This window comes from Arvicanthis niloticus, chromosome X (genome assembly GCF_011762505.2).
Source record: "Arvicanthis niloticus isolate mArvNil1 chromosome X, mArvNil1.pat.X, whole genome shotgun sequence".
Lineage (NCBI taxonomy): Eukaryota > Metazoa > Chordata > Mammalia > Rodentia > Muridae > Arvicanthis > Arvicanthis niloticus.
In genome coordinates, this window is record NC_047679.1 from 127,536,674 (window position 1) to 127,563,915 (window position 27,242).

The 27,242-nt window shown below is 39.2% G+C and overlaps 1 protein-coding gene and 1 non-coding gene across 4 annotated transcripts in view; one reads left to right on the forward strand and one right to left on the reverse strand.

The window, feature by feature from the left end:
- The window catches only part of Gabra3 (gamma-aminobutyric acid type A receptor subunit alpha3), a 213,674-nt gene extending 195,615 nt beyond the window's left edge, over positions 1-18,059 (reverse strand). Inside the window, exon 1 of one of the 3 annotated variants that reach the window (XM_034484920.1) lies at positions 17,324-17,584. The gene's annotated coding sequence lies outside the window, so the exon portion shown is untranslated. Of the gene's footprint in view, positions 1-17,323; positions 17,585-18,038 lie in introns of those variants that run through there. The other 2 variants (XM_076918611.1, XM_076918610.1) reach the window with 2 other exon arrangements.
- A 7,218-nt stretch (positions 18,060-25,277) lies between these two features.
- On the forward strand, positions 25,278-25,420 carry LOC117695602 (small nucleolar RNA SNORA48). Its single transcript, XR_004604654.1, has one exon. It is a non-coding gene; the product is annotated as a small nucleolar RNA SNORA48 (small nucleolar RNA).
- Positions 25,421-27,242: the final 1,822 nt, after the last annotated feature.

Sequence of the window (27,242 nt, forward strand, 5' to 3'; positions counted from 1 at the left end):
CAAATCTGTATCTTGACTGTGGTATCTGTTCCCCAACAGGACTGTCTTGTCTGGTCTCAATGAGAGAAGATATGCCTAATCTGGTAGAGATTTGATACATAAGGGTGGGGGATACCCAAGGGAAATAGCTTTTCAGAGAAAAGGGGAGGGGGCAAAGAGGGAGGGACTAGGAGGGGGCAGTGTTTGATGCAAATGAATTAATTTAAAGAAAGTAAAATCTCAAGTTGGTATCACAGCTAATGAGAAAATGCTAAAGAGCTTCTATTATAAGATCAGAAGCAAGGCAAAGATCTGTTCTAGTCAACATCCTTAGCCATCCTGTCAAGTTGCAATACTGTAGAGCAAAAGATGGATGGATGGGTGGATGGATAGATGGATGGATAGATAATGGTACTGAGATTGACAAAAAGATAGACAATGAGACAGATGGATACAAACTAAAAATAATTAAAACTATCTTTGTTGCCGGGCAGCCTAATCATTCATAGAGAAATTAATAAAAACATAAAAAGTCAGTAAAACAAAACAGTGAGCTTCATAAAGTACACAGTCAGTTCACAAAATGTAATTTAATTTATACATTAATGATAAACATTCATAAGTTGAAATCTTTAATATTGCTTATGTTGTTGTACGAAAGCATGCAGTATTTGAGAAGAGACAGAGCAAGATGGTAGTTTAAACTCTCTATTTACTACTCCCTCCCACCAAGCATCGTTTTCAATAACTATCTACACTTAAATATACTTTCATAAAATGTGGAAGCAATCAGGTGAAAATACCTGGCCATAATATAGTACTAAGAGAAGGTGTGCTGAAGCGAGTAAGAATCATCTCAAATTAACGTACATAATAACTGAACCAACCCCAAGCACCATAGGCTGGAGAGAGGGAGGGGGAGGGGGGAGGGGGAGGGGGAGGGGGAGGGAGAGGGAGAGGGAGAGGGAGAGGGAGAGGGAGAGGGAGAGGGAGAGGGAGAGGGAGAGGGAGAGGGAGAGGGAGAGGGAGAGGGAGAGGGAGAGGGAGAGGGAGAGGGAGAGGGAGAGAGAGGGAGAGGGAGAGGGAGAGGGAGAGGGAGAGGGAGAGGGAGAGGGAGAGGGAGAGGGAGAGGGAGGAGAGGGAGAGGGAGGGAGAGGGAGAGGGAGGGAGAGGGAGAGGGAGAGGGAGAGGGAGAGGGAGAGGGAGAGGGAGAGGGAGAGGGAGAGGGAGAGGGAGAGGGAGAGGGAGAGGGAGAGGGAGAGGGAGAGGGAGAGGGAGAGGGAGAGGGAGAGGGAGAGGGAGAGGGAGAGGGAGAGGGAGAGGGAGAGGGAGAGAGGGAGAGGGAGAGATCATTTACTTAGGATAAAAAAAAAAAAAAACATAATATGTTGCCATAATTCCCAACGTTGAGAACACCACAGGAGGAAAAATATCTCTGAGCACTCCTTACAGTTGCTAAATCCAGGTCAGTACACACACCCTGAACCTCTAAGTGCCTCGTGGTGTTACACAGGAACCCATAATTGCTACAAGACAGACATGAAAATGAGCCTGCATTCTTGCCAGGGCACTACACTGACCTTAGGCTCTGAAGAGCCTACAGCCAGGCAGGCCTTAGCAGGTAAGAGCATAGATCCCAGCCTGGTATGGCATGGGTCTCAGTGGTCCTGTACTTAGGGTGCCCCCTAGTGTTACACTAGATGCAGTAGTTGTGAGCTTAAAGACAACACAACAAACAATATGCCCAGAATTTCTGGACAAATTTATTGTTGAGAGATGTTCTCAAACAATGCCAGAATTAAAAGATTGTTATAAGCATCTAATTCATCACCACACAGGCCTTAATGTAGGACAACAAAGATGAAGGGCAATCAGGAAAACATGACATCAGTAAATGGACATGATAAAGTGCCAGAGAATAACTTAAAGGAACCCAAATAGTCAAAGAAATGTTGAACCAAAAGAACAAAGCTGAAGCACCACACTACCTGACTTCAAGTTGTACTTTGGAGCTTTAGCAATATAAACAGCACAGTACTCTTAAAACAGAAGTATAATCCAATAGAACATAATACATAGGCAGAAGTAAATTCATGCATCTATAGAAAACTGATTTTTTGACAAATATTCAAAGAAGACACGATGGGGAAAGGTTAGTGATATATTACAACCAAATATCTAGATGCAAAAGAGTAAAGTTCAACTCCCATGTAAGTCAGATTTTTTTTTTTTTTTTTTGCTACAACAAAATACCTGAGGCTGAATAGTTCATAAATTAAAAAGTCTTATTTAGCTCATAGTTTTGGAGGCTGGAAGCTCAACACTAAGCAGCCTCACTTAAGCCAGGGGCTAACTAAATAAGTCAAAATAGTAAGACCAGAAGTCAGAGAGACTCAGATGACAATCTTGTTCTTTTTATAATTTTTCTTTCACAGGAACTAATTTTGCTCCTGTGAGAAATATGTTAGTATTTTACCTTTGAAGGGAGCACTCCAAATTTTCCAATTACCTTCTGCCTCTGCCTCTCTCTCTGCCTCTCTCTCTACCTCTCTGCCTCTCTGCCTCTCTCTCTGCCTCTCTGCCTCTCTCTCTCCCTGCCTCCCTGCCTCCCTGCCTCCCTGCCTCCCTGCCTCCCTGCCTCCCTGCCTCCCTGCCTCCCTGCCTCCCTGCCTCCCTGCCTCCCTGCCTCCCTGCCTCCCTGCCTCCCTGCCTCCCTGCCCCTGCCCCTGTCATTGAGATCCAATGAGTGAGTCCAAAGGAACTGGCTAGCAGTGAAATCATAGAAAGCCTGTTCCTTAATATAATACTGTGCTTCCCGGACTTAGGGCATATAATATAAGGGGTGCCTCACAGATTTCTGAGGTGCCTTTCACTGAACTCATGGAAAACACTTGGCTCTTTACTCATGGTAATGTCTTTTAGCAAGTAGTTTCCGGGTCACACACACTTGTCTCCTAATGCATTCCCTGCTCATGACACAATTCTCTTAAGTCTTCATGTTCTGCTTCCTTTATCTCTAAAATCATCTGAATGCTGTCTAAAACATCCACAAAATCTTTTAAAATTATTTTTATTGGATATTACAAAATCTTTTGTATAGTTTTTTTAGGTATTTCTTTTTCCAGATATAATAATCATCACTTTGAAATTCAATCCTTTATAAAACTCTAAGGTAGGGTTATAGCTCACCAAAGTTCTTTGCAATGGTTTACAAAGGTGGCCTTTACCTCAATTCTAATAGGATCTCCATTTGCATCTGAGTAGATACCCTGGACTCTCCATCCTGTGAGACTTCATGGAAATTGTATATAATGTTTACAGCATTCTATACATTTTCTAACCAGCTCCTTTGAACAACTTTAACCACTGCTCTTTACCCAATTCCAAAGGAGCTTCCATGTTTTCAGATAGTTACAGCAAATGCTTGATTCTCAGTGCCAAATTTCTTGTTAAGTCTGTATTTGTATTTATGTAACAAAATATCTAATCTAAAGCCTCAGAAGAAAACTTTAAATTAGATAAGTCTTAGAAACTGTAAGTCTAAGATTAGGGAGCTCAATTAAATAACCACAGGTGAGGGCTTCATATTGATGGCATCACCATGGCAGGTGCAGAGGTAAAAGAGAACACATGGAGAAACAAGAGGTAGCCAGGCTTGCTCTTTTTATGACAATGCACTCTCATGTAACTAGCCAGTGTCTTATAAAAAAGACCATAATCCTCTCTGAGAGTAGTGCTTTCAAAGTGCTTTCAGATAGGTCATACTTTCTAGATGTTCTACTACCTCAAAAGGATGCCACAATAGGTACCAAGCAAGCACCCAGCACATCTAAAACACAGGGATCTTGACCTCTTACCATGTACAAAATAAACTCCAAGTGCATTCAGGGTGAAGAAATAAGAGCCACAGCTATAAAGCCACTACAAAAAACACAGTGAAAGAATGCCATGGAGTTAGTTTATGTGATGACTTTCAAGATAACCTCAAAAGCATGGGCAACTAAGATGAGAATAGAGACAAAATGGGATTCCCTCAAAACAAAAGTTATACAACAAATCCATTCAGTGAAGAAATAGTTTACAAAATGGAAGGGGAGAGCAAGTTGTACAAGTAATAAGATGTTAATATGCAAAATATATGAGGAACTCAATTAACTCAGTTGGAAAATTATCAAGAGCCTGGTTTACAGTGGCCAAAGAAGACATCTCTAAATAATGGTCAACATGTATATAGATAAATGATTGCTATCATTAATCTTCAGAGAGATTCAACTGAAAACCATGAAAAGATTTTATCTCACTTAGCCCTGCTATAATAAGAAGTGCTGATATATTGTTACTGGGAATGTAAACTGGTATAACTACTACAGAAAACAATATAGAAGTTCCTTAAGAGCTGAAAATAGAACTGCCACATGATCCACCTAGACCACTGCTAGGTACATACATAAAAATACTGTAACGTTTCAATGCAGTAGAATATTATTCTTTAATAAAGAGAAATAAATGAGGTGCCAACCCATTAAAAGACACTGAGGAACCTTAAACTCATACTGACAAGTAAAAATAAAAATAAAAAGATTACAAAGTAAATAAAACTAGCATGTCAAACTTATACTGTGTCCACAATAACAGCATTCACACTAAACAAAAAAATGTGTCCATCAACAGATGAATGGATAATCTATCTAAAACCTAAATCAAAGAAATAAAAGCTAATTCTATAGAGTTAACTTTTAATTATCAGGAGACCACTCTACCTTGATATCCATCCCATGTGCAGTCACCAAAGATAGACGCTGATATGGATGCCAGGAAGTGCATGCTGACAGGAGCCTGATGCAGCTGTCTCCTTGAAGGTCTGCCTGAGTCTGACATATCCAGAGACGGATGCTGGCAGCTACCCATTGATCTGATCAAGGGTTCCCAATGAAGAAGTTAGAGGACTGAAGGAGCTGAAAGGGTTGGTGGCTCCAAGAGGAGAGCAACAGTGCCAGCCAACCAGAGCTCCCCAGGGTCTAAATCACCAGACTGGGAGCACAAAGAGAGGCACCCATGACTTCAGCTGTATACTTAGAGGAGGATGGCCTTGTCGGGCATGGGTGGGAGAGGAGATCCTTGGTCCCATGAAGGCTGAACACTGAGTGGGGAGGAATTCGAGGGTGGGGAGGGGGGAGTGGGGGGTAGGTGGGGACACACCCTTATGGAGGCAGGAGGGGGATGGAATAGGGGTTTCCTGGGTGGTGGGGTGAATGGGGTGAGGAGATAAAATCTGAAATGTAAACATAACATTCAATTAAAAATATGAAAAAAAAATTATCCAACAAAATGAACAAAGTCATTTTGAAATAGAGGAAAAGACTTTTTATAGTGAAGATAGCCAGAGTTCACTGTAAAGAGGAGGGGAGTGGAGTACACACTACAGGACTGAGAAAAGACAACAGCCAAGAAGAATATCATATAAGGCACAAATGTCTTAAAACCAAAAGGTACCATAGTAATACAAGACACACTAAGAAAATGAAATTACAAACCAAAGAAGAGGAAAATATTCTTTTATTGGATATTTTATTTACATTTCAGATGTTATCCCCTTACCCCATTCCTCCCCACCCAGGAACTCCCTATCCCATCCCTGCTCCTCCTGATTCTTCTATGATGTGCCCCCACCTACCACTACCACCACCACCACCACCACCACCACCCCTCTCACCTCCCCACCCTCAAATTACTTCCCACTGGGAGTCCAGCCTTCATGGGACCAAGGATCTCTTTTCCCACCTATGCCAACAAGGCCATCCTCCCCTACATATATAGCTGGAGTCAAGGGTCCCTCCCTGTTGGGAGCCGACTCCTAGCAGAAAGCGGCTATCATCTTTGCAGCCATCTTGAGCCATATACCCTGACAAGAGACTTGTTTTTCAACAGCCCACAACAGCTGAGCACACTCTGATAAACATCTTGTTTTTCTCACATGTCTTGTTTTGTTTAGTGCCCCAGCTGTTTAGTTTACCCAGTGCATGTGGTAAAGTGTCTTCAGCTGTCTTCCCCTGCTTGTGCTTATTTATATATACCTAGGATTTTCTTTCAGTAAATGGGACTTGATCACACACCCTGCTTCCATTCTTCATGTCTCTTGCTCCTCCATCCTCACTCTCTCTCATGCTAGACCCTGTTGACTGATCCCTTGGACAAGAGCACTTGGCCCCCAAACATGGGACAGCGTGGAGTAATGTGGGCCAGGACACCTCCCTATGTGCTCCCAGGCTGGTGTTTTAGACCCTGGGAGCTCTGGTTGGTTGGTATTGTTGCTCTCCTCATGGGGCCGCAAACCCTTTCAGCTCCTTCAGTCTTCTCTCTAACTCCTCTATTGGGAACCCCTTGGTCAGTTCAATGGTTAGCTGTGAGCATCTGCCTCTGAATATGTCAGACTCTGGCAGGCCTCTAAGGAGACAGCTATATCAGGCTCCTGTCAGCATGCACTTCCTGATATCCACATTAGTGTCTACCTTTGGTGACAAAAAATGTGGTACATTTACACAATGGAATATTACTCAGCTATTAAAAATAATGAATTTGAGAAATTCTTAGGTAAATGGATAGAACTAGAAAATATCATCCTGAGTGAGTTAACCCAATCACAAAAGAACACACATGGTATTTACTCACTGATAAGTGGATATTAGCCCAAAAGCTTGGACTAGCCAAGATACAACTCACAGACTACATGAAGCTCATGAAGAAGGAAGACCAAGTGTGGATGCCTCAGTCCTACTTAGAAGAAGTTAACAAAATACTCAAGGGAGCAAATATGGAGACAAAGTGTGGGACAGAAACTGAAGTAGGGGCCATCTGGAGACCATTTCACTTGGGTATCCATCCCATGTGCAGTCACCAAAGATAGCCAGTGATGTGGATGAGAAAAATATTCTTAAATTATGAATCTTTTAAAGAGTTTGTCACATGGGCACACACGTATGTATGTGAGTGTGTTTATATATACAGTAATAATGTAAGTATTCTAAACATTAGTGTGCCAATAAATGGACATTTCTCCAAAGAAAGTATCCAGATGTCTGAGAAACACAAAGCATATTCAATAGCTAATCAATCATAAGGAAACAAGGAAATACAAGAACCATGAGCTACAACTGCACATTCACTAGAAAGACTTAAAAAATTAAAATGTAAGGTGTTGGGAGCCGACTTTTAGTGGAAAGCGGCTATCAACTTTGCAGCCAACTCGAGCCATATACCCTGATAAGAGACTTGTTTTCAACAGCCTACGACAGCTGAGCACACTCTGATAAACATCTTGTTTATCCCACATATCTTGTTTTGCTGTTTAGTGACCCCAGCTGCATGGTGCACGTGGTAAAGTGTCTTCAGCTGTGTTCTCCTGCTTGTGCTTATAAATACCCAGGATTTCCTTGCAAAGAGAGACAATAAGAGAGGAGGAGACAATGAGGAGACAATAAGAGAGAGACAGTAAATGAGACTTGACTACACACCCTGTCTTGTCTCCATTCTTCCCGTCTCTTCCCCTTCTTCCCCCACTCTCTCTTGCTAGACCCAAAGACTGGAGCAGCAGCTCGGGTGGGACACAGTGGCCCCCAAGCCGGGCAGTGCAGCCCTCAACAGTAAGGATAATACACAATAGACAATTGCTTTCTAATATACTAACAATGACATTTAAAATATAGTTCTAACTATATTACTAATAAAGTAACAATAATTGCAATACACGAAGGAGGGGGAGGAGGAAGACTACAACAACATTGAGATGGCTCAGTGGCACATGACCTCCAGGACCACATTGTATAAGAGAACAAGCTCCTTACAAATTGCCCTCTGACCTCCACATGTAGGCACTGTAGTATGTGTGCCACACACACACACACTCATACATAAGTGTATACATATGCACACAGATACATAAAAATCATAATTTTTTTCATGTATATGCTTGTTGCTATTTTTTGCAAAGGTGGTATAGTAGATAGGACATAAAATGAAGAAACTTTTTCCAGTTTCTAATCCTCTCCCTCATACTCTGTTATGACATATTTAAAAAAAAAAAAACATTACAACATCGATACAAGTATCTTAACATAGATAACAGAATCTTTGTCATTTTGTTTATTTTTGAAATTATAATGTAATTACAATGTTTCCCCTTTTCTGTTTCTCCCTCCAAACCTTCCCATATACCTCAACTCACTCTCCTTCAAAATCACAGCCTGTTTTTTCACTAATTATTATTAAATACATATGTATTTTTTAAGTTCTAAAGGTACATGGAGAGATCCTGTCTTTATAAAAGTGACAAAAGAACTAAATATACACGCCACCAAAACTTTTACCAATGACAAAAAGATGCTGGGTGCAATGTCATTAGGGGCTTGCAAAGCAGAACACTGAAATGATACTAAACATCTATCAGAATGACTGCAGTCCAAGATGCTGACAATATCAAATGCTAGCAAAGTTGCAGAGAGATTGCTGCTACTGCCAGGAATGCCATAGTAGCTAGCTACCTTGGAAGACTGTCAATCTTACCATGTAATCTAGCAGTTGAACTCTTTGAAATTCACCCAATGAGTTCAAAATTCTAAACATAAATATTAGTGACAGCTTTGTTCTTAACTGTCAAAACATGGGAACAACCAAAATGTCCTTCTATAAGTGAACAGGATTTTTTAAATACTGTAACATTCCACTGAGAAACCTTAAACCCATACTGACAAGTGAAAATAAAAACTAAACTCAGCCACTCTGAAAAAGGCAAAAGTATACAATGAATAAAATGACAAGTGTTTTATATTTTCTGTTTTATGCAGAATAAAAATTCAACAACATGAAAGTAAAATGGGAAGAAAGAGTTGTCCAGCTTCATGAGGGAAGAGCACAGGAAAAGATAAAATGTCAAAATGAAACTTATTCTATACAAAATGTAGTAATAAAAAAAAACAGCCCTGAAAAAAAACTAATAACATTAACTGGCTGAGAATATCATACTTATGTATTTAGGAATATAAATGTATGTATGTACGTATGTATGTATGTGTATGTAAGTAACAGAATTAATGAAAAAGACCATGCACTTGAAAGAGAGCATAAAACGAATGTATAAGAAGCTTTGGAGGAGAAAAAGGAAAATGATGGAATTATATCATAATCTTAAAAATTACAAATAAAAACAAAAGATCAATGACAAATATAGGTTCAGATGGCTGAGATGACTAGGTAAGTCACAGGGGACTGAATAGCTGTAAAGATATTCAGTAAAATAATATAGTGGTGACTATATGGCATTATACATGGTAAAACTCACTTCTAACTGCAGGAAATAAAGACAAACCCCAAAGGCCAGCTATGAATTTTAGTTAGCAAGAATGTATCAGTCCATCAGCTATAAGAAATGTAGCACATGCAGTTCCAAGACAGCAAGGGCTACACAGAGACCCTGTCTTAAAAAATTAAAGATGCTAACAGTTTGAGTGTTTTCTACACACTTTTTGAACTTCAAAATACAAAAAGATAAACTTCTCATCCATGATTTCATAAAAAAAATTTAACTAAGTGAGAAACTGAAAGTTAAATTATTAATATCAAATTCTCTGTAGATGAGCCATACTCAGTTAACCACAACAATAGTAGAAAGTTTTCCTTTGCAGAATTAAAGGTATGAAAGAATATTATACACACAACACAAGGAAACAGATTGGGGCTCAGTGATCCTACAGTAAAGCTGAGGTGATAGGAATTATTTAAAAGCTATAAAGTTTAAATAATATTTTAATAATATTTGAACTTTATAACTAGGACAAAAAGAGGCAGACCACAGAAATGGAGAGTAGATAATTTCCCCAAAGAACATACTATAGATAGATAGATAGATAGATAGATAGATAGATATCAATTTAGATATATTCTGCAACAGTGGAAAAGAATGAATTATTCAATATTTGCTGCTGTGAAATAACTGAAGGGAAAACAATTTAGAAAATTACCTCACACCATACAGCAACATAAACTTCTGAGGGATTAAGCAGAAGCAATGAACACTCAACAAAATCTCTTCAAACACTTATTAAATTCTCAATGAAGAATTGCAACATAATTCATGAGAAGAAATTACAAATGGAGAGATGGATATAATCATGTACAAATTAAGATTGCTATATGTAAAATTTCTTTTAACATGAAGACAGACAAAAATATTTTCACAGTGGTGAAAATGGTCTGTCTACTAAATATAGTAAAATGAGTAAAAAGAATCATTTAAATTCTCAACAGAAACAACATACACAAGAAGGAAACAAAGAAATATAAAAAGTATTCACATACACTGTAAAAACAAGAACAATTATTAAAGCAACTATTTTGCCTGACAGGTTGACGAAAATATATATGGTGCAGCTGCATGAGCAGGCCCTGCCCGTCCTATGTAGCACATCAAGTGATTTTAAAAGTTAACATCCTGAGGCCCACCAATGAATGCCTCTTTCACTCATTTCAATAATTCATTTTAAACATTTATTATATAAATTTAGTACCTACTATGGAATATAATAATGAACAAACTAGGGGGAAATCCTCTTCTTACTTTCTAAGGTAAGGGTCTAGTATGGAATCTAGTTAGGTGATTGTTGGGAGCCGACTTTTAGCAGAAAGCGGCTAGATTATCTTTGCAGCCATCTGGAACCATATACCCTGATAAGAAATTTGGTTTTCAATGGCCTACAACAGCAGAAGCATACTCTGATATCCCACATATTTTGTTTTGCTGTTTACTGCCCCCAGCTGCAAGGCGGTGGTAGTCACGCCTACAAGGCATTACAGTTCACGTGCTGTCCACGTGCTATCTACACCATACATGCTTATAAGGCGCACGTGCTATCCACGCCTGCAAGGCGCACAGTGCACGTGCTGTCCACGCTATAGACGCCTGTAAGGCTTACGTCATATCAACACCTGCAAGGCACGTGGTATCCACGCGCCTACAAGGCACGTGGCAAAAGCGTATAAATACCCCAGATTTCCCTTCAATAAAGAAGACCTGAGACTTGATCAGACTTTCTGTCTTGTCTCCATTCTTCGCGTCTCTTCCCCTTTATCCTCTCTCTCTCTCTCTCTCTCTCTCTCTCTCTCTCTCTCTCTCTCTCTCTCTCTCTCTGTCTCTCTCTCTCACTAGACCTTGACCCTCGGACCGGAGCGGCAGCTTGGGCCAAGACACAGTGGCTGCCAAGCGTGGAGCGGAGTAGGCAGCAACATTTTTGCCCACAAAGCAGGGCAGTACAGGCCGCAACAGGTGATGATGCAAATCAAAGAAGAAAAGAAAAAAAATGCGGGTACATATTGCAGGAGATGAGTTTGTGGTTTGTTTTGTTTTGTTTTGTTTTTGATGTTTTGTTTTGTTTTACCCTAAGCTTATTATAGAAGACTTCAGCATAGTAACATTTGAGTGGAGCCCTTAAACAGGTAAAGTTAAAAAAAAAAACGATATATGATATGCATAAAAATATATTCTGCAGAGCTACTTACAATTGAAAACAATTTCAACAGTCAATATTGGAGCTGTCAGATAATGATGGCATAAAATTATGCAGCTGTTAAAAATTCTTGAAAGCTGCTTAATGAAGTGAAAAGTCTCAGAATGTAGTATTAATGAAAAGTAGCCATAACACACACAAAATTTTCAGTCTTGGAGTAGACTGGAAGTTGTTCAAGACTTTTAAAATTAAAGTTCTGGGAAATAGTGCATAAGGGAATGAGTTCAAGATTAGCCATCACCCATTCAGGAATCATGCTAATCTCCTAAGCCATATGACCTATGTGGACAACATTAAGAAAATGGTTTTCTGGAAACAATAGGACAGTTGCACATATGAAGTCATAGCTGACAGGCAGTCAGCTTTTTCTAATGACAGTATCTTGGTAGGAGGACCGCACTTCTAGGCAGGCTTCAGTCCCAAGTAGTTGGCCAACCCAAACCAAACTTCTTGGTGGGAATGTAATAAAGTCTCAAATAATAAACAAAAATATATTTTTAAAAGTTATTCTGAAAATGAAGAACCTGATAGAGAAAATATATATATCATATGACCTGAAGGACTGAGGGTATATAAAGAAAAAGTGCAAAAAAGACTAAATCATCTTTCAAGGTGTGAATAGCTGTTATAGGAGAGGAATAGAAATCCATGGAGCAATGCCAAAAGGTTAGATGTTAAAAATGTGTTTCAGATAGAACTGAAGACTAACTTGTGAACAATAACATCTGCATAACATCAGGTAGTGATTAACTCATCAGATTGTAGTAAACAGCCTTTCCTGGAAACATTTACACTGAAAATAGGTAACTATACACACTGAGTGATAAGAATGTTATGGTTACTTGCATAATTCTGTCTGCAAGCACCTCCCTTCCCTTCAAGATAATCTATGTAATAATCCTTTCTTTCAAGAAAGCATTTTCAAAGTGAAAATCAACCCTCTATATACTCAGCATGGAGATTTTTATTCTTCCTTCTGTGGATACTGAGGAGACATACTGTGCACAGTATGACTTTTAAATCATGTTTCAAGTACAAGCATAAAAATGTTTTTCTATTACCACGAAACATTCACCCCTAGGAAGAACACACCTGGACCATTGCATTTCAGCATATAAGATAACCACCTCTCTTCTGCTTCACAGTACCCTACACCATTTTACTCAGTGTCTTTCACAGCTTCCAAAATGCCCATAATGGAAATAGCACCTAATAGCTAGCTTTACTCCAGATCTTAGGAGAAAGTTCCTTTAGCTCTCAGGACAGTCACAATTTCAGCCATCTCAAGAATACAACAACAAAGAGGCCTCACCTATGGTGTCTTGCAAAGCATCAAAACACTATGAAAATGTTCATTGTTACTTCAATAAGTGACTAAACTTGAAACACATACACAAGTGGTTAGAACACATTATTCTATAAAGCACTGTAGAACCTAAGTCTTTATAAATGATCCAGGTCTAGTCCAACTCCCCTCATCACACAGCTATCAAAATTGAAGCTCATACAAGTCATAAGAAATTAAGTCAGTATCCAGTCCAGGAATAGATTATAAACTAAGCTATCAGAAATCCATATGCGGAGAGGTTTTTTAGTATATGATTCTTCACAAAAATGTTTTCTCCGTCAGGTGCCTTTTTTTAATTAATTGTTGACCATACAAAGTCAGGGATCTGAGGGGTGTCCTGGTGCAATGAGAGTAAGTTTAGCTAATGCATATCATCTGACTTTAAAGTAAGGTTACACATCTGTGGAGCTGAGCCTAGAGGGGCTCATTCCTTTCCCCTACTATTGCAGTATTATCACCTGCCAGATGCTACAAAATGGTTATGCATCATCCAACTTAAACATTAGTAAGCACTGTGAGTTTCAGAGTAAGAAGGACTGTACACAAAACTGAGTGTCATTTGTTGGTACTCAACTCTCCTGCAAAATGCAATGGTGATCACATCTTCTCTCTTTATTCTCCCTATCTAAACCTCTTTTCTAGCATTTACATGGGTTTATCTCCTTCTCTTATAACCTAAATATACATATTTACTAAAATCTCACAGTTGTATCTCTTTTCTTATTTCAAAAATTGAGAGACACTGACTCTCACACTACTGTCTCCACATGGCTTCTTTGTGAGCTCCAAGCCCACATTCCAGCTACAGTCAGCAGCTCATCTGAGATTCAGCAATAGCATTACTATCTGTGTGAGTTCAGACTAATCAAACCACTCAGCTTGTCCAGATCAAATTGCTCACAATTAGTGCTATGCTATCTCTTTTGCATATAAATCTTTTTTCCAAGCTGGGATTCAATATTGCTTGTAGTCAAGTTCTCCACCTATTTGCCAAACATTTCTTATACATATGTTATTTCATCATATACAACTGGCCATCCCTTAGCACTATTGTCTAAAGTCTGTCTAATCTTAAATGCACAAGTCAAAATCTACTTCCAGGAGTTGTCTTTGTTCCCTTTTGAAGCCCTTTGTGTCTCTTTTAGGCTTTGGATCTTACATTCCTAGTACTGGCACCACTTGTATATTTCTTCTCCTTTCTACTTTACTCTATCATCTCAGACAGCAGAGACTAAGTCTAATCCATACTGTGTCTACCACATTTTCTTTGGACTATTTTAAACACTTAGTAACCCTCTATCAAATGGATCCAGCTTAGACTGTAAAATACCCTACTTTAAAAACCCTTTCTCAGGCAACATATTTCCTAACCAAAGATTAAAACCCTTCAAAACACCATGTATATCGCCAGTATATACTTTCCCTCCCTTCCCCTTCCCCCTTCTCCATCCTTACCCCCTTCTCTGTCCATAGACAAAACTGCTATACCACTTCCATCCTAATTCCTATGCTTTTGTATGTATCTTCAATATCTCCTTAAACCTCAAGTTCTCTATTAGACATTCTCCGCAAACTTATGCTTCACAGCATTCATCACTAAAATGGCTTAGTTGTGTGATTACATGATCGCCAGCCTCTTCCCCATCAATGACAAACCCCAAACAAGCAGAGAACATGTCTCTCTTGTTCACCTTTTCTATCCTCTTCACAGTGCCCAACTACATAACCAAATGAACTAATAGTGAAAATAAACAACTGAATTAGTGAAGACAGTTTAATAAGCACCACCCTAGAACTTTGCTACTTTGTGATCAGTGAAACAGTCTAAGAATCACCTGCCTGTGTATTCAACTGTTCAGCTCCACTCTAAAATCCCAGATCAGAATTAACATTATAAAATTATCCCAATGGACATCACTTTACATTATTGTATGTTACTGTCTGAGAAGCACTGCCCCTGGATGGCTTCTGAAAACCTTCACACCACTGAGACTTTATAAACTTCAGACCTTTTTTGTAAATGGAAAAACTAAAAGTGTTGAAGAGGAATTCATGTCCAAGACAACTGGCAAATCACCAGAACCAGGAGTAGAACCCAAGTTTGTGAACAGTGCTCTGTTTATTCCTTTTCTTTCCAGTCATACTGGATTCCTTTGGTGATAGCTGTCATTCTAAAAGTTTTTCTTCTAGCTGCCAAATTGTGTATGGATCTTAAAGTCACAACTATTTCAAATATCTCCTTACTAATATTTCCCTTAATCTTGACTCTGGAATCCCCTATTCCCCATATCTTTGTCTAGCTACAATATCAACCTATGATTGTTCTAGAATGACTAGCCCCAAAGGGCCCATGGTTTTTAGCAATACAAAAGACTACTTCTTTGTTTGCAGCACTCCAGATGACAGCAGAGAGGTAGTTCTTCCAGAGATCAGAACTTACACTATCAGAGTTTCTTGAGAAAAGTCTGGAATGTGAGTATGAAGCTGACAAACAAATGGACTATTGTGCCACATGAATAAAAAGTCTAGTTTCCAGAAGTCAACACTAACCGTTTAATCTGTATAGTCTTGTCAGACCCACAACTTGAGGAGAAGGTATGATCACCATCTTCAACTAGCTGAAGAAAACTTACTTAAAAATAGCAAGTTTCTTCTAGACATTTCGAAAGAAACAATAAACAGAAGCCATAGTTAATTTTTTTCTAAAATTTCTAACATAGTTGTTCAAAACTATGAAGAACCACATAATGAGCTCTCTATCATTGCAGGGAATTTAAATAGACAGCAGTCAACAAATGGGGTGCTGAGAACAAACTCAAGAGCTAGGTACAAGTCAGAGTTTAATGACTTTTAGGAAGCCTTCTAGTTGGAATGTTCTATAATTCACAAATGTTTAGCCGAGCTTTCAGAAAGTAACATCAAGATCCATTTCTAAAAGATATTCTGAAGCTAAACACAGAATGGTTTCAGCTGTGACCACGGAAAAGTAAAAAAGTTTTTCTAGGCAACCTTTCCAAAGCAGAAAGTAGGTAGGTCAAGAGCAGCCTTCTAGTTCCGTTGAGGAAACCTGGGTCCCATCACTCCCAGTTCCTATTGCTCTACACAAGGTCAATAGTTGCTCCCCAAAGCCTTGAGCTTGCCAGCAGAGGGTCACTGGTGATCCAGGGGCCTGTGCTTTCATTTCCCACTGGAAGTGGCTGTGCTTTGTCATTTAACAAGCTATTTAACCTTGCTGTACCTCAGTTTCCTCATCAGTCAACCACAGATAATGACACATTGAACCCTCAGCCCAGATCAAAAACATTAAACACTCAAATGTTAGTGATTGGTACAATTTGTTCTAAAAATTATTACCAGGGCCATGACAGTGTCACTAACTTCAGAGAGAAGACTCTATCTAGTAATTAGATCCTGTCCCTTACAAGTTCAAGAATGATACAATAGTTTCAGCTAGTCCTCTCATGGCTTCAAATCAACCAAAGTGTAGGAACCAACCCTTAATAATTCATACCATTCCTAATGAAAATCCTAGCTCCCCACCCTCTCCTCTCCTACCTAGCAGCCCCCCCCCCAGCCACAGGCAGGGGGGCAGCCTACTGGGAAGAAAGCTCTTCACAAACCATCAGGTGTTAACATCCTCCTCCCAAGGACACACCTGGACCTAAGAGGATGCCATTCTGTAGGGGATATGTGAAATCTGAATTCTTGGTCTAGGCTGTCAGCACAGCTCCCTGGGATTAGGGGGTGGGCAGGCACTGGGGGCTTCCCTCACTGAAGCAATAAAAGCCTCCCAAGTTTGTAGAACTGGAGTCCAACCCCACAGTGAGCCTCTCAAATGAAGGGGGAAGGGCTCCACCTGCTTGAAAGGAAGCAGTTATTTGCAACTTTCTACTCACTTGCATCTGGGGACTGCAATAGGGAGAGGGAAGGGGGCAGCACAATCTCCTCCTTCCTTCTGATTTCCCTCAGCCAGACACAGCTGCAGAGAAAGAGTTAAAGGAGGGAGCTCCAGCCATTACCCCATCCTCGGTGCCTAGGGCTTTCTGTGGGGTCATGACAGTGCTGTCTGCTCTGGCTAGGGGCCACACTGTAGCTTTCTGCAGCAGCTGTGGGGCCCCCCAAGCAATTTGCAAGGTCAATGCTGACCTGCTTTCAAAGAGGAACATAACAATTCACTGACAATAAAGCAAATCGCACATACACCACCACATCGCAACCCCCCTTGTTCAAACCAGGTTTTACCCCAGCGCCTCCCAGCCCAGATGCTGCCTCTGGGCTTCCACCAGCCCCACTGGGAAACCCACGATAGCATCACAGCTGCAGAGCACGTCTCGCCTCCCGACCAACCCAAGGAGACTCTCCTTAAGGGGGAGAGAGATGCTATCTGGAAAGGAGACCTGAGCTTGGGGGAGGGGGAATAAGGAACATCTCTGTCTCTTACCGAGTGCCACAGTCACTTCCCCGAAGCAGAGAGGAGAAAAGGATGAATGAACTGAAACAAGTTGGAGGCTAAGCCCTGATAGAGCTTGGCTTCTTTTCTTTCTCTAGATGTCTCTCCTAGTCCCTATCTCAGTCTGTCTCTCTGCTTTGCTAGCTAGCTAGCGCGCGCTCACGCTCTTCCTCTCTTCTCTTCCTCCCTCGCTCCCTCCCTGTCTCTCCCTCCCTCCCTCCCTCCCTCTCTCCCTCCCTCCTTCTCTCTCTCTCTCTCTCTCTCTCTCTCTCTCTCTCTCTCTCTCTCTCTCTCTCTCTCTCTCTCTCTCTCTCTCCCTCCCTCCCTCCCTCCCTCTCTCCCTCCCTTTCTCTCCCTCTCTTCCTCCCCCTACCTCCGGCTCTCCCTCCCTCTCTCTCTCTCCCCTCCCTCTTTCCTTCCCTCCCTCCCAACCTTCCTCCCCTCCTCCCCCCGACCCCCCTTCGCTGGCTTTACCACTGCCTAGTGCTGAGCACGCGGCTAAACTGGGGTTCTGAATACAGAGCTGCAAAGGCTTTAAATCTGTGGTTGTTTTATGAAAGACTAAAGTAGTATTTTATTCTTTGAGGTTTCCAGCAGAGAAATCTAGGGAAGCTCAGAGAGAAGGGGAGGAGCAGGGCAAGCAAAAGGGAGGAAAAAAAGAGCAAAAGGCTAAGAGCAAATAGAAGATAAAGGAAGTATGGATTACCAAGCCGCTGTGAGATGCTTACTTCTCTCTTCAGGACCAAAGTGTGAGCTTCCTCTTTTTCTCTCTTTTCTCCCTTCCATGTATGGGTGTGCCTTCTATCCCAGGCTCCAAATAAAGGTTTAAAAATCTTGTCTGCTCACATTCCATCTCCAAAGATAATAATGAGCTCCAAAAACTGTACATCAAAAAAGTTGTCATTCACACTCCACTAAGAAGAAACAGTTCAGCCATACTGATCTCCACCCCAATGAACTGGAAGTGTGGATCCAATTCAAAACTGTCAGCTCAGGCTTTCTTCAAGGGAATCCAGGGCAAGAGCAGGTCCATAGTGCTAGAGAGAATATACAAGATTAAGAGAATAAAAATGGACTGATCCAAAATATAAAGCAAAGGAGGAAAAACAGTCTGAGTAAAGTAACCCAGCAATGTAACTGAGTGGAAAGAGACCAAAAGACTAAAACAAAGAAACTTAGGGTTGGAGGACACCTCTGAAAATGACTGTTGCTCTGGCTGAGTCATTTCTTCAGAATCACCAACAACTAATTGAAAGGTGATGAACATTGTTTTAAAAGACCCTGTTACATCCAGCAATCTAAGACTTAAAAACTACTTCCATTCCACTGCTTGGTTTGTTGTTGTTGTTTCTTTTGTGTCTTGTTTGGTTTTTTTTTTATTTGTTTTTTGTACTTCAGAAGCAAGATGAATATGGGCATGAGTATAAATAATTACTGCTATTTAAAAAATCACTCTCTTTTTATTCAGGATGATTAGGCTAAAACCATTTCCTTTAAAATTTAAGTGTATGGTTGTTTTGTCTAATGTATGGCTGTGTTCCACCAGTGTGCCTCATGCCCAGGGGGACCAGAAGAGGGTGGCAAATCCCCTAAAACTGGAATTATAGAAGTTTGTGACCTGCTATGGTGTGGCCCAGAATCAAATCTCAGTTCTCTGCAAGAGCAACAAGTGCTTAACCACTGAACCATCTCTATAGCCCTCTAAAACCTTTTAAAAATCAAACCTTCATATGTAATTTCTGACCTATTCAATCAGAGAAACAAAGGACATCTGACTGAAAATCAATTAGTCCTCAATATTGAAACATTAATTGAGAGCTAGTAGGCATTTAAAGTATCTAACACTGTTCCATTTTTATTTAACTTACAGTGCTACTGTGTTTGTGTCAATTCCTGAGAATCCCACCTCTACCCACCAAAGTACATAGAGCACAAGTCTACACTTTTGTTAAACTATATATCTGTAGACTGATTGTGTAGGGAGGAAAAGACACACAGGCTTGGGATTGTGGAGCTGAAAGAACACAAAGATAAGCAGCATTATACAAAAGCAAAAACAACTGAAGAAAAAACAAACTACACACAAAATCCTCGTACATCAGTGGTAGACTTAGGACCAACATCTAGACTGCTGACCCCAGGGTTAGCATGTTTGTCTTCCAAGAAAACACCTATGCAAGTGCCTTCTTATTTTCTATGTGTAGACTTGTTTGCACATATGTCCACTAAATGCATTGAATTAGTAACCCAATTTTAAAAAGACACAGAACTTTATGAGGAAGAGGTATTGGTTTTCTAGAACTTCCATAGCAAACGGTCATCTTTTCAATAGTATAAAGCAACAGCAATTTATTCTGCCACTATTCTAAAGGCCAGAAGCCTAATTGGGATGTTAGCAGAACCACACCTCCTCCACAGGCTCTAGGGGGAAATTCTACTGTACCTCTCCTAGCTTCTGTTGGATCTTGGCATTCCTTGTCACATGGAAACATCACTCCAGTCATTACCTGTGCCTTTTTACGATTGTGCAAATGTTCTACTCTTTTTCTTACAGTCACACTAAACCCAAGATGATCTCATCACTAACAACTTTTGCAAAGATTTATCATCTCTAAGTAAGATTACAACCTGAGGTTATGAACAGATGTGAATCTTAGTGGGACACTATTCAGTCTACTGCAGTTGTTAACTTTTCATTTTTGTCTAAGATACTGAACAAACAAATAAACCAACAAGATAATATCTTTTTTAAGATATCTTAATACAAATTATTTAACTGAAGATAAGATCAAAACAAATATTCTTCCTTATGCCCTAAAATTCATATCTTCATTATGCAAAATAATAGGCTTCTTTCTCTGTGAAATTTTCATAAATGTGCACCTTGTGTAGTAATGTGTTGACCTGTCATTACTCTATGCTGTCTTCCCATCACTGATTCTATCCTTTGTCTCAGATACTACTTCTATTTTTATGACCTATATGTTTTTTCAATCCAAACGGCATACATATAATAAAGCATGTGATACTGGATTTTTATTATGCAAACACTAAAAATGATGAGCTCACTAAAAAAAGAGAAAGAAATGTAAACTAATAAAGAATGAAAATAAGCAGAAAGTACACTATCTTGCAGACAAACCATAATATAGGTCACAAAGAACATAATAAGCATCAAGCACTTAAAAGAAGTAGGAAGGGAGTTGCCACATGGAGGAAGTTTTGCCTAATGGCAGCCCCCAGGCTAAAGCAGTAAATAAAACTCCAGAGAAACTAGAATCGCTATTGCATCTTTTAAATGTTTAGCAAATGAATTGTAAGGGAAAATATAAATAAAAAGTAAATAAAAGCTTAATTCTTAGCATTTGCCAAATGTACCTGTCATGTACAACTCTATGGCTAGGAAGTTAAGAATACAAGTACACAATCCCCCACACAATTTTTCAGTCTATGTGACTTGAAGAGTCAAAAGACAAAAATTCACTGTGAATAACCAGAGTCTGTAAGTAATGTGAGAAAACAAAGAGATAGATAGATAGATAGATAGATAGATAGATAGATAGATAGATGATAGATAAACAGACACAAAAATGGAAGTAAACTGGCCAAAAACTTGTGAAATATGCATATTGGAACAGAGTCCAAAAACTGTAAATAAATCTGAAAGGATTAAGCCATTTCACTATGTACTGAAATAAACAAAAATCAATACTCTACAGAGAAATAAAAAAGAATAAAGAAACCAGACTATGTCATTCACAATGTTGAAGATGAGTTACAAATTTATAAAACAGAAATATGAAAATATTATCAATACTCAAGAGAAAACACACTCAACACAGACAAACTTTTATTGAAACAAATCATGAAGTTGTCAGAAAAAGTTTTAAATGAATGCTCATTGCTACATAATTAAATAAGGAAAATATACTTGCAATAAATATAAGTAGGAAATTGTAACAAAATGAGGAATTTTTAAAAGATGCAAATTCTGTAACTAAAAATGAAAACCTCTCAACTAAAATTCACAGGAAAGCAGATTTGAAATGGTAGAAGAAAGGATTAACTAGAATATCAACAATATTATCCAATCTGAAATAAGAAAGAATAAGAATATAGATGTTTAGAGAATAAAAATATGAACATGGGGGAAAGGATGAAGTGTTGATAATACATGAGGCAATAACAAACTATATATATATATATACATATATATATAATTAAAGTGCCAGAAGAAACACAAGAAATGAAAGTATTTGAAAAACAATACCTAAAACATTTCTAAACATAATGAAAATTCATAAAATCAAATACATTAAATATGTTCTGGCTATTGTAAATTAATTTCAATTCTAACAAAATATTCCCCCTAAAGACAAATAATGCGAGCACATATATTTTCAAATTCAGCAGTCTGGATAAACTGTAAACAATATACCCATTTAGGTATACAATAGACTTTGGGAAGCAAAGACAAAGGGAAAATCTTGAAGCTATCCAACAACAAACAAACAAAAGCCATACTTAGGAAGAATATTAAAGTTAAACAATTTCTCATAAGAAAGAAGCATTTTTATACTGCTTAGGCTAATAATTTGGGAGCTTAGGTTAATAGTAGAGCATTTATCTCTCATGTGCAAAGCCCTGGATTCACCCAAGAATTCTAAAACTCACCCAATAAATGATAACATTTAAAATTTGTAAATAGAGAATTATGTATTCAACAAAAACTGTTCTAGAAGAAAACAAATATTTTTCTAAATGGTCTTGATAATAATTTGGGAGAGGTCAATAATAATAATTGGTGATAATTTGATAAACATAATACCAAAATATAGGCAACAAAAGCAATAAATATACAGATCAGATTTTATCAAATTCAAAGGTTTCTGCCCAGCAAAACAAATAACTCAACTCTTTTCACTTATGTATAACATTATGTCATCTGTAAATAGAGATAGTTTGACTTCTTTTCCTATTTGTATACATTTAATTTTCTTCTCTTGCTTTATTGTTCAAGCTATTGCTTCAAGTGCTACATTGAAAATGACTGGAGATAATGAACAGCCTTGTCTCACTCCTGATTTGATTGATTTGAGGCTTCCTCCACTTAGTGGAGTTGGCTATGGATTTGTTGTACATAGCACTTATTATGTTGAGGTCTGAGAAAAGTAGCAGAGCAAATATTTTATCCAAAAAAGACAATGACAATAAACATATAAAAATACTCAGCATCATTATTCATCATGGAGGACATAAAAACTAAACTGAAATATCCCATTGTACTAGTTATGAAATCAGGGCCTCTGAAGAGCAGTATGTGCTCTTTTGACAAGTGAACCATCTCTCCAGCCTGATACTTCATCTTTATACATTGATCTTGTATGCTATATTACTATACTTACTATGATGTTTGTATATTTACTTGTATTTCTCTATGATATAGACTATTATGAATTTAATGTACAATATGCATTATTATGAATCTTACATTTGCAGTGCTTATTTTTATCAACATTTATTTTACCCTAAATAGTGTCTTATAAAATTTATTTTACTTACTACATTGTTTCAACTTTTGTTAGCAGTCAGCAATGAGATAGTGGAGATGTATATACATTTTAGAAATATTAAATCATGCTAATTATCATGTATATGTTATTCCAGCTACATACTTTATAAATTTAGAATATTTATGATCTACTCTTTAAGTAATTTACAAACATATATTATTATTATGCTCAACATGTTGTATCACATAAATTCCAATAATATATAAATAAGATCCATAATAATACCTAATTGTACAGTTCCCAGCATCCATGACAAAAGGCTGTTCTCATCTTCACAGGCACTTGTATTTGCTAACTACTTACATTACACACACACAACACAGAGAGAGGGGAGGGGAAGAGATAATAGAATTAAATAATTCATTTCTTAAAAAATGTATTTCATTCATTAGCAACAAGTGAAAGTGAATTTCCAAAGAACAAGATTAATTTTAAGGCAAAAAAGAGTCAATAATTCCAGAATAAACTTAACAAAAATGTATATTTACATGGAAAACTACATAGTTTCACAGAAAGACAGTTTATAAAATTGAATTCTAAGACAGTATTAACAAAGTGTCAATTTTCTCTAAATATAATAAAAATTGACAGGATTATTAAACAATATTTTATAGAGCTATTTGCAAAACTATAATGTTAAGTAAAATAGTAAAATTTCATATAAATTGACAAGAATTTTTGACATTTTCTGAAAATGAAAAATTCTTAAGAGTATTTGAAGTCATTTTTAAAATGAAAAGCAAACATGAAGGGGTTACTGTCTGATTTCAAAACTTATATGAAAATGCTTTAATTATGGTAGTGTGTGACTAACAGAGTATAGATGAATAGTTCACAGAACAAAACAGAAGCCAGACAAAGATTTATACATATAGATCTGCAGTGATGTTCTCAAAGAAATCCATTCCATAAGAATTGATGTTGAACTAGTTAGATTTTTCCATGAAGGTGACGATGAACCCTAACCTTCCCCAACCTTATATCCCAAAACTAATTTGGGATTTATCACAGAGATCAATATGAAAGGAAATTATTTCCTCATGCTTATGTGTCAGTTGCTTTACCAACTGAGCCCCTACTGTCACAGTCTTATTATCAGATAATAAGAGTTCTAAGGATCCTCCAGTATCTGGTTTCTAACCTCTGGGGCTACAGATTCATTCACTATGCTCAACTTTTACATGGGATCTTATTTATAAGTATATAACCAATAGAATGGGAACCATCTGTTTATCAAAAGAACTGTACAAGAAGATTCCAAACAACTTTATGTACATCAGGTCAGAGAAAAGATAACGTGCATAACAACAAACTGACTAGGGAAACAGTCAAACCAAATTTTTTCCATAGAGAAAATCTAGGCCAAAACAATTTCACTGCCATTTCAACCAACCATTCAAGAAAAGGAGTAATTATAATTTAACAAAAAAAAGAAACCCTGTTCATAGAATAAACCAAGCTACAACACTCCTCAAATCATTTTATAAGACTATATCCTTGGGAATGTTCTGACTCATGAATGTGAGTGAGAAAATCCATAAAGATATTTTAAAATCATATCCAACAGCATATAAACAGCTTAATACATCATGACCTGGTTTTCTTTATCACAGATAAGAAATTCTGGTTTAAATGTAATTCACAACATTAATATTTTAGAAGAAAACAATATTTTGATTATATAAAGAGGCAGTATTTAAAAGCAAGTATTCATAAAATTTTATTTTTCTATCTTTTCAAAAAATATCAAAATTGAGAACATGGTAACATCTTTTAATATGAGACAATGCATACACAAAAACATATTCTGAAAATATTACATCACTCTATTTTTATTGCAATGTTTCTCTCTGATAATAAGAATCTTAGGGACTCAGTAAAGCAACTGACGTATAAACATAAGGAAGTGAGTTCAGTCCTTCTGCTCCCATGTAAAAGCTGAGTATAATGAATGAATCTGTAACCCCAGAGGTTAGAAAACAGACACTGTAGGGTCCTTAGAATTCATTGGCCAGTCACTCTAGCCAAATTAGTAAACCCTATCTCAAAAAAATAAGGTAGAAAGTGATGAAGGAAAACACTCAGCATCAATCTCAGAATTCCATATGTAAACCCACCAATATATACATGTCTGCATGCATTCACACACGAACTCCTACACACCACACACACACACACACACACACACACACACACACACACACACTATCTGACAGAATCTCTGTGCTCTCATCACTACTTTCAAGCCGTTAAATGGAGGCCTCAGTTTAGTGCATTGTGGTTAGAAAAAAAAGAAATAAAACCCTAAGTAAGAAAAACAGATATAAAAGGCATTATTCACAGGCTATATTATCAAGAATACAAAGACTCTATCCCCCAGCAATGGGCAAAGAGACACCTTGCTGTTGATGTTGTTTTTATATCAGTCAGAGGCAGAGCAGATTACAGCTCTTTGTTCATCCTAGCTTGATGTCTGGCTTGGTGGCCAAATCTCTATTATGCCTAGGACTCAAAAAAGTAAAGCAAAGCAAAGCAAAGCAAAGCAAAGCAAATCCAGATTGCAGAGGAGAAAGACAGACAGAGACCCATGGACTGATGTGCCACCCACAGACCTGCTCTCCAATGCATAGCACTGGTGACCCATAGACACCTGCTTGCCAACACTCCACACAGTGATGATAGAGAATGTCACCCTGGAGCCAGCCAGCTTCATGGCCAGCCTGCAACTGGATCCACTACAATGTGTATGTGTATGTGGTAGTCAGATAAGAAAGAAAAATGGAGCACTTTGAGTATTATAAAGAAAGATGGAACTGGAGGGTGGAGAGTGTTAAGTTAAGTTAAGTTAAGTGGCCAGCTCCACTTCCTGGGGGCCATGGTGAGGTTCCAGCCCAAGCTGTCACTGAGAGCCATGTCTGAGTCCATGTCTGAGTCCATGTCTGAGTGGCAGGGGTCAGTGTTGATGTCCATGACTCACGTTACCACGAGAGAACATGGGGATGTCCCTGGTCAGGGAAGCTGCCTGAGACAACCTGGGTATTCAGGGACTATGCCAAACAGGCCCCACCCCTCATTTGGTGCAGAGCTCTGAAGAACTGGCTCCATCTCTCACCACTGGCAGCTCTTGGGATAGTGGGTCTTGCAATGTTGCCAAACAACACAGTGGAGCTGGCCCTAATAGCAGGGGTGTGGGTGAGCCAGTCCCAAGCATGTGAGTGTGGCAGAGCTGACCTACCACTCATCTACCATGGGGTACACAGGCAAAGAAGTGATGCCCCCAAGCCCCTTCCCACCTCTGGCAATTGGGAAAGATGCCCATGTGGTCATGAGTTCAGGAGAGCTATCCCTGCCCCTCATCAGCTGCAGCACTCAAAAGAACAAGCCTGAACCTTGCCTGGATAGCACAGCAGAGCCAAATGGGGAGTGGAGGTACAGCTGAGCCAGACCTGAGGGCAAGAGTGGCCCTGCTACTCATCTGCCATGGGTTGGTGTGGTTATAGGAGGGATGCCTTCCTCCTCACACCCCTCACAACCTGCAGCAGTCTGAAGAGCTGGCCCTGGGTCATGATGGCTGGAGAGCTGTCCCTTCCCCCTCACCAGCAGCACTCAGGAGAGTGGGCTTTTCACCTCTTCTGGGCAGCACACTAGTGCTGGCCTGGGTCAAAGGGGCTCTGGTGAGCTGCCCCCTAAGGGGTATGGATGAGCCAGCCTTAAGGACAAGAGCAGCATGAGAAAGCCTACCCCTGCCTGCCATGAGGTGGTGTGGTTTTGGGGATGTCATCCCCCTTGCCAGCTGCAATAGTTATATAAACTGGCCCCAAGGGCATGAGAGCCAGTGGTACTGGCCCTGATGGTGAAGGCTCAGGTGAGCCAGCCCAGAGGGTATGAGAGTTGGGAAGCTAGTATAGCCCCTTACAGTTTGCAGCTGTTGAGAGAGTGGGCAGTAGAGTAGAGCTGGCTCTGGAGGTGTGGGTACAAATGAGCTGGTCCCAAGGGCATGAGAGCAGCAGAGCTGACCATGCCTCCTGCTGTTGGTGGCATTGGGTGCCCTAGCCAGAGCAGTGCTGGAGAGCTTGCCCTGGTGGTGAGAATAAGGGAATGCTGGTGGTCTGACCAGTTCTGCTACAACCCAGGCCCAGATCCAGGGCTCTAAGATGACCCACCCTAAAATCTTTATCATTAGCAAACAATTGGGTCATGTGAAAGGGTCAGTCCTACTATTCCAAAGCTTCAGGATCTCCATGACACAGGGATAACATGAAGGAATCTAGGTGAGGATCCAACATTGATGCTGTCACAGAAGCCAGAGTTCTGCTTGCCAACACTCCACACAGTGA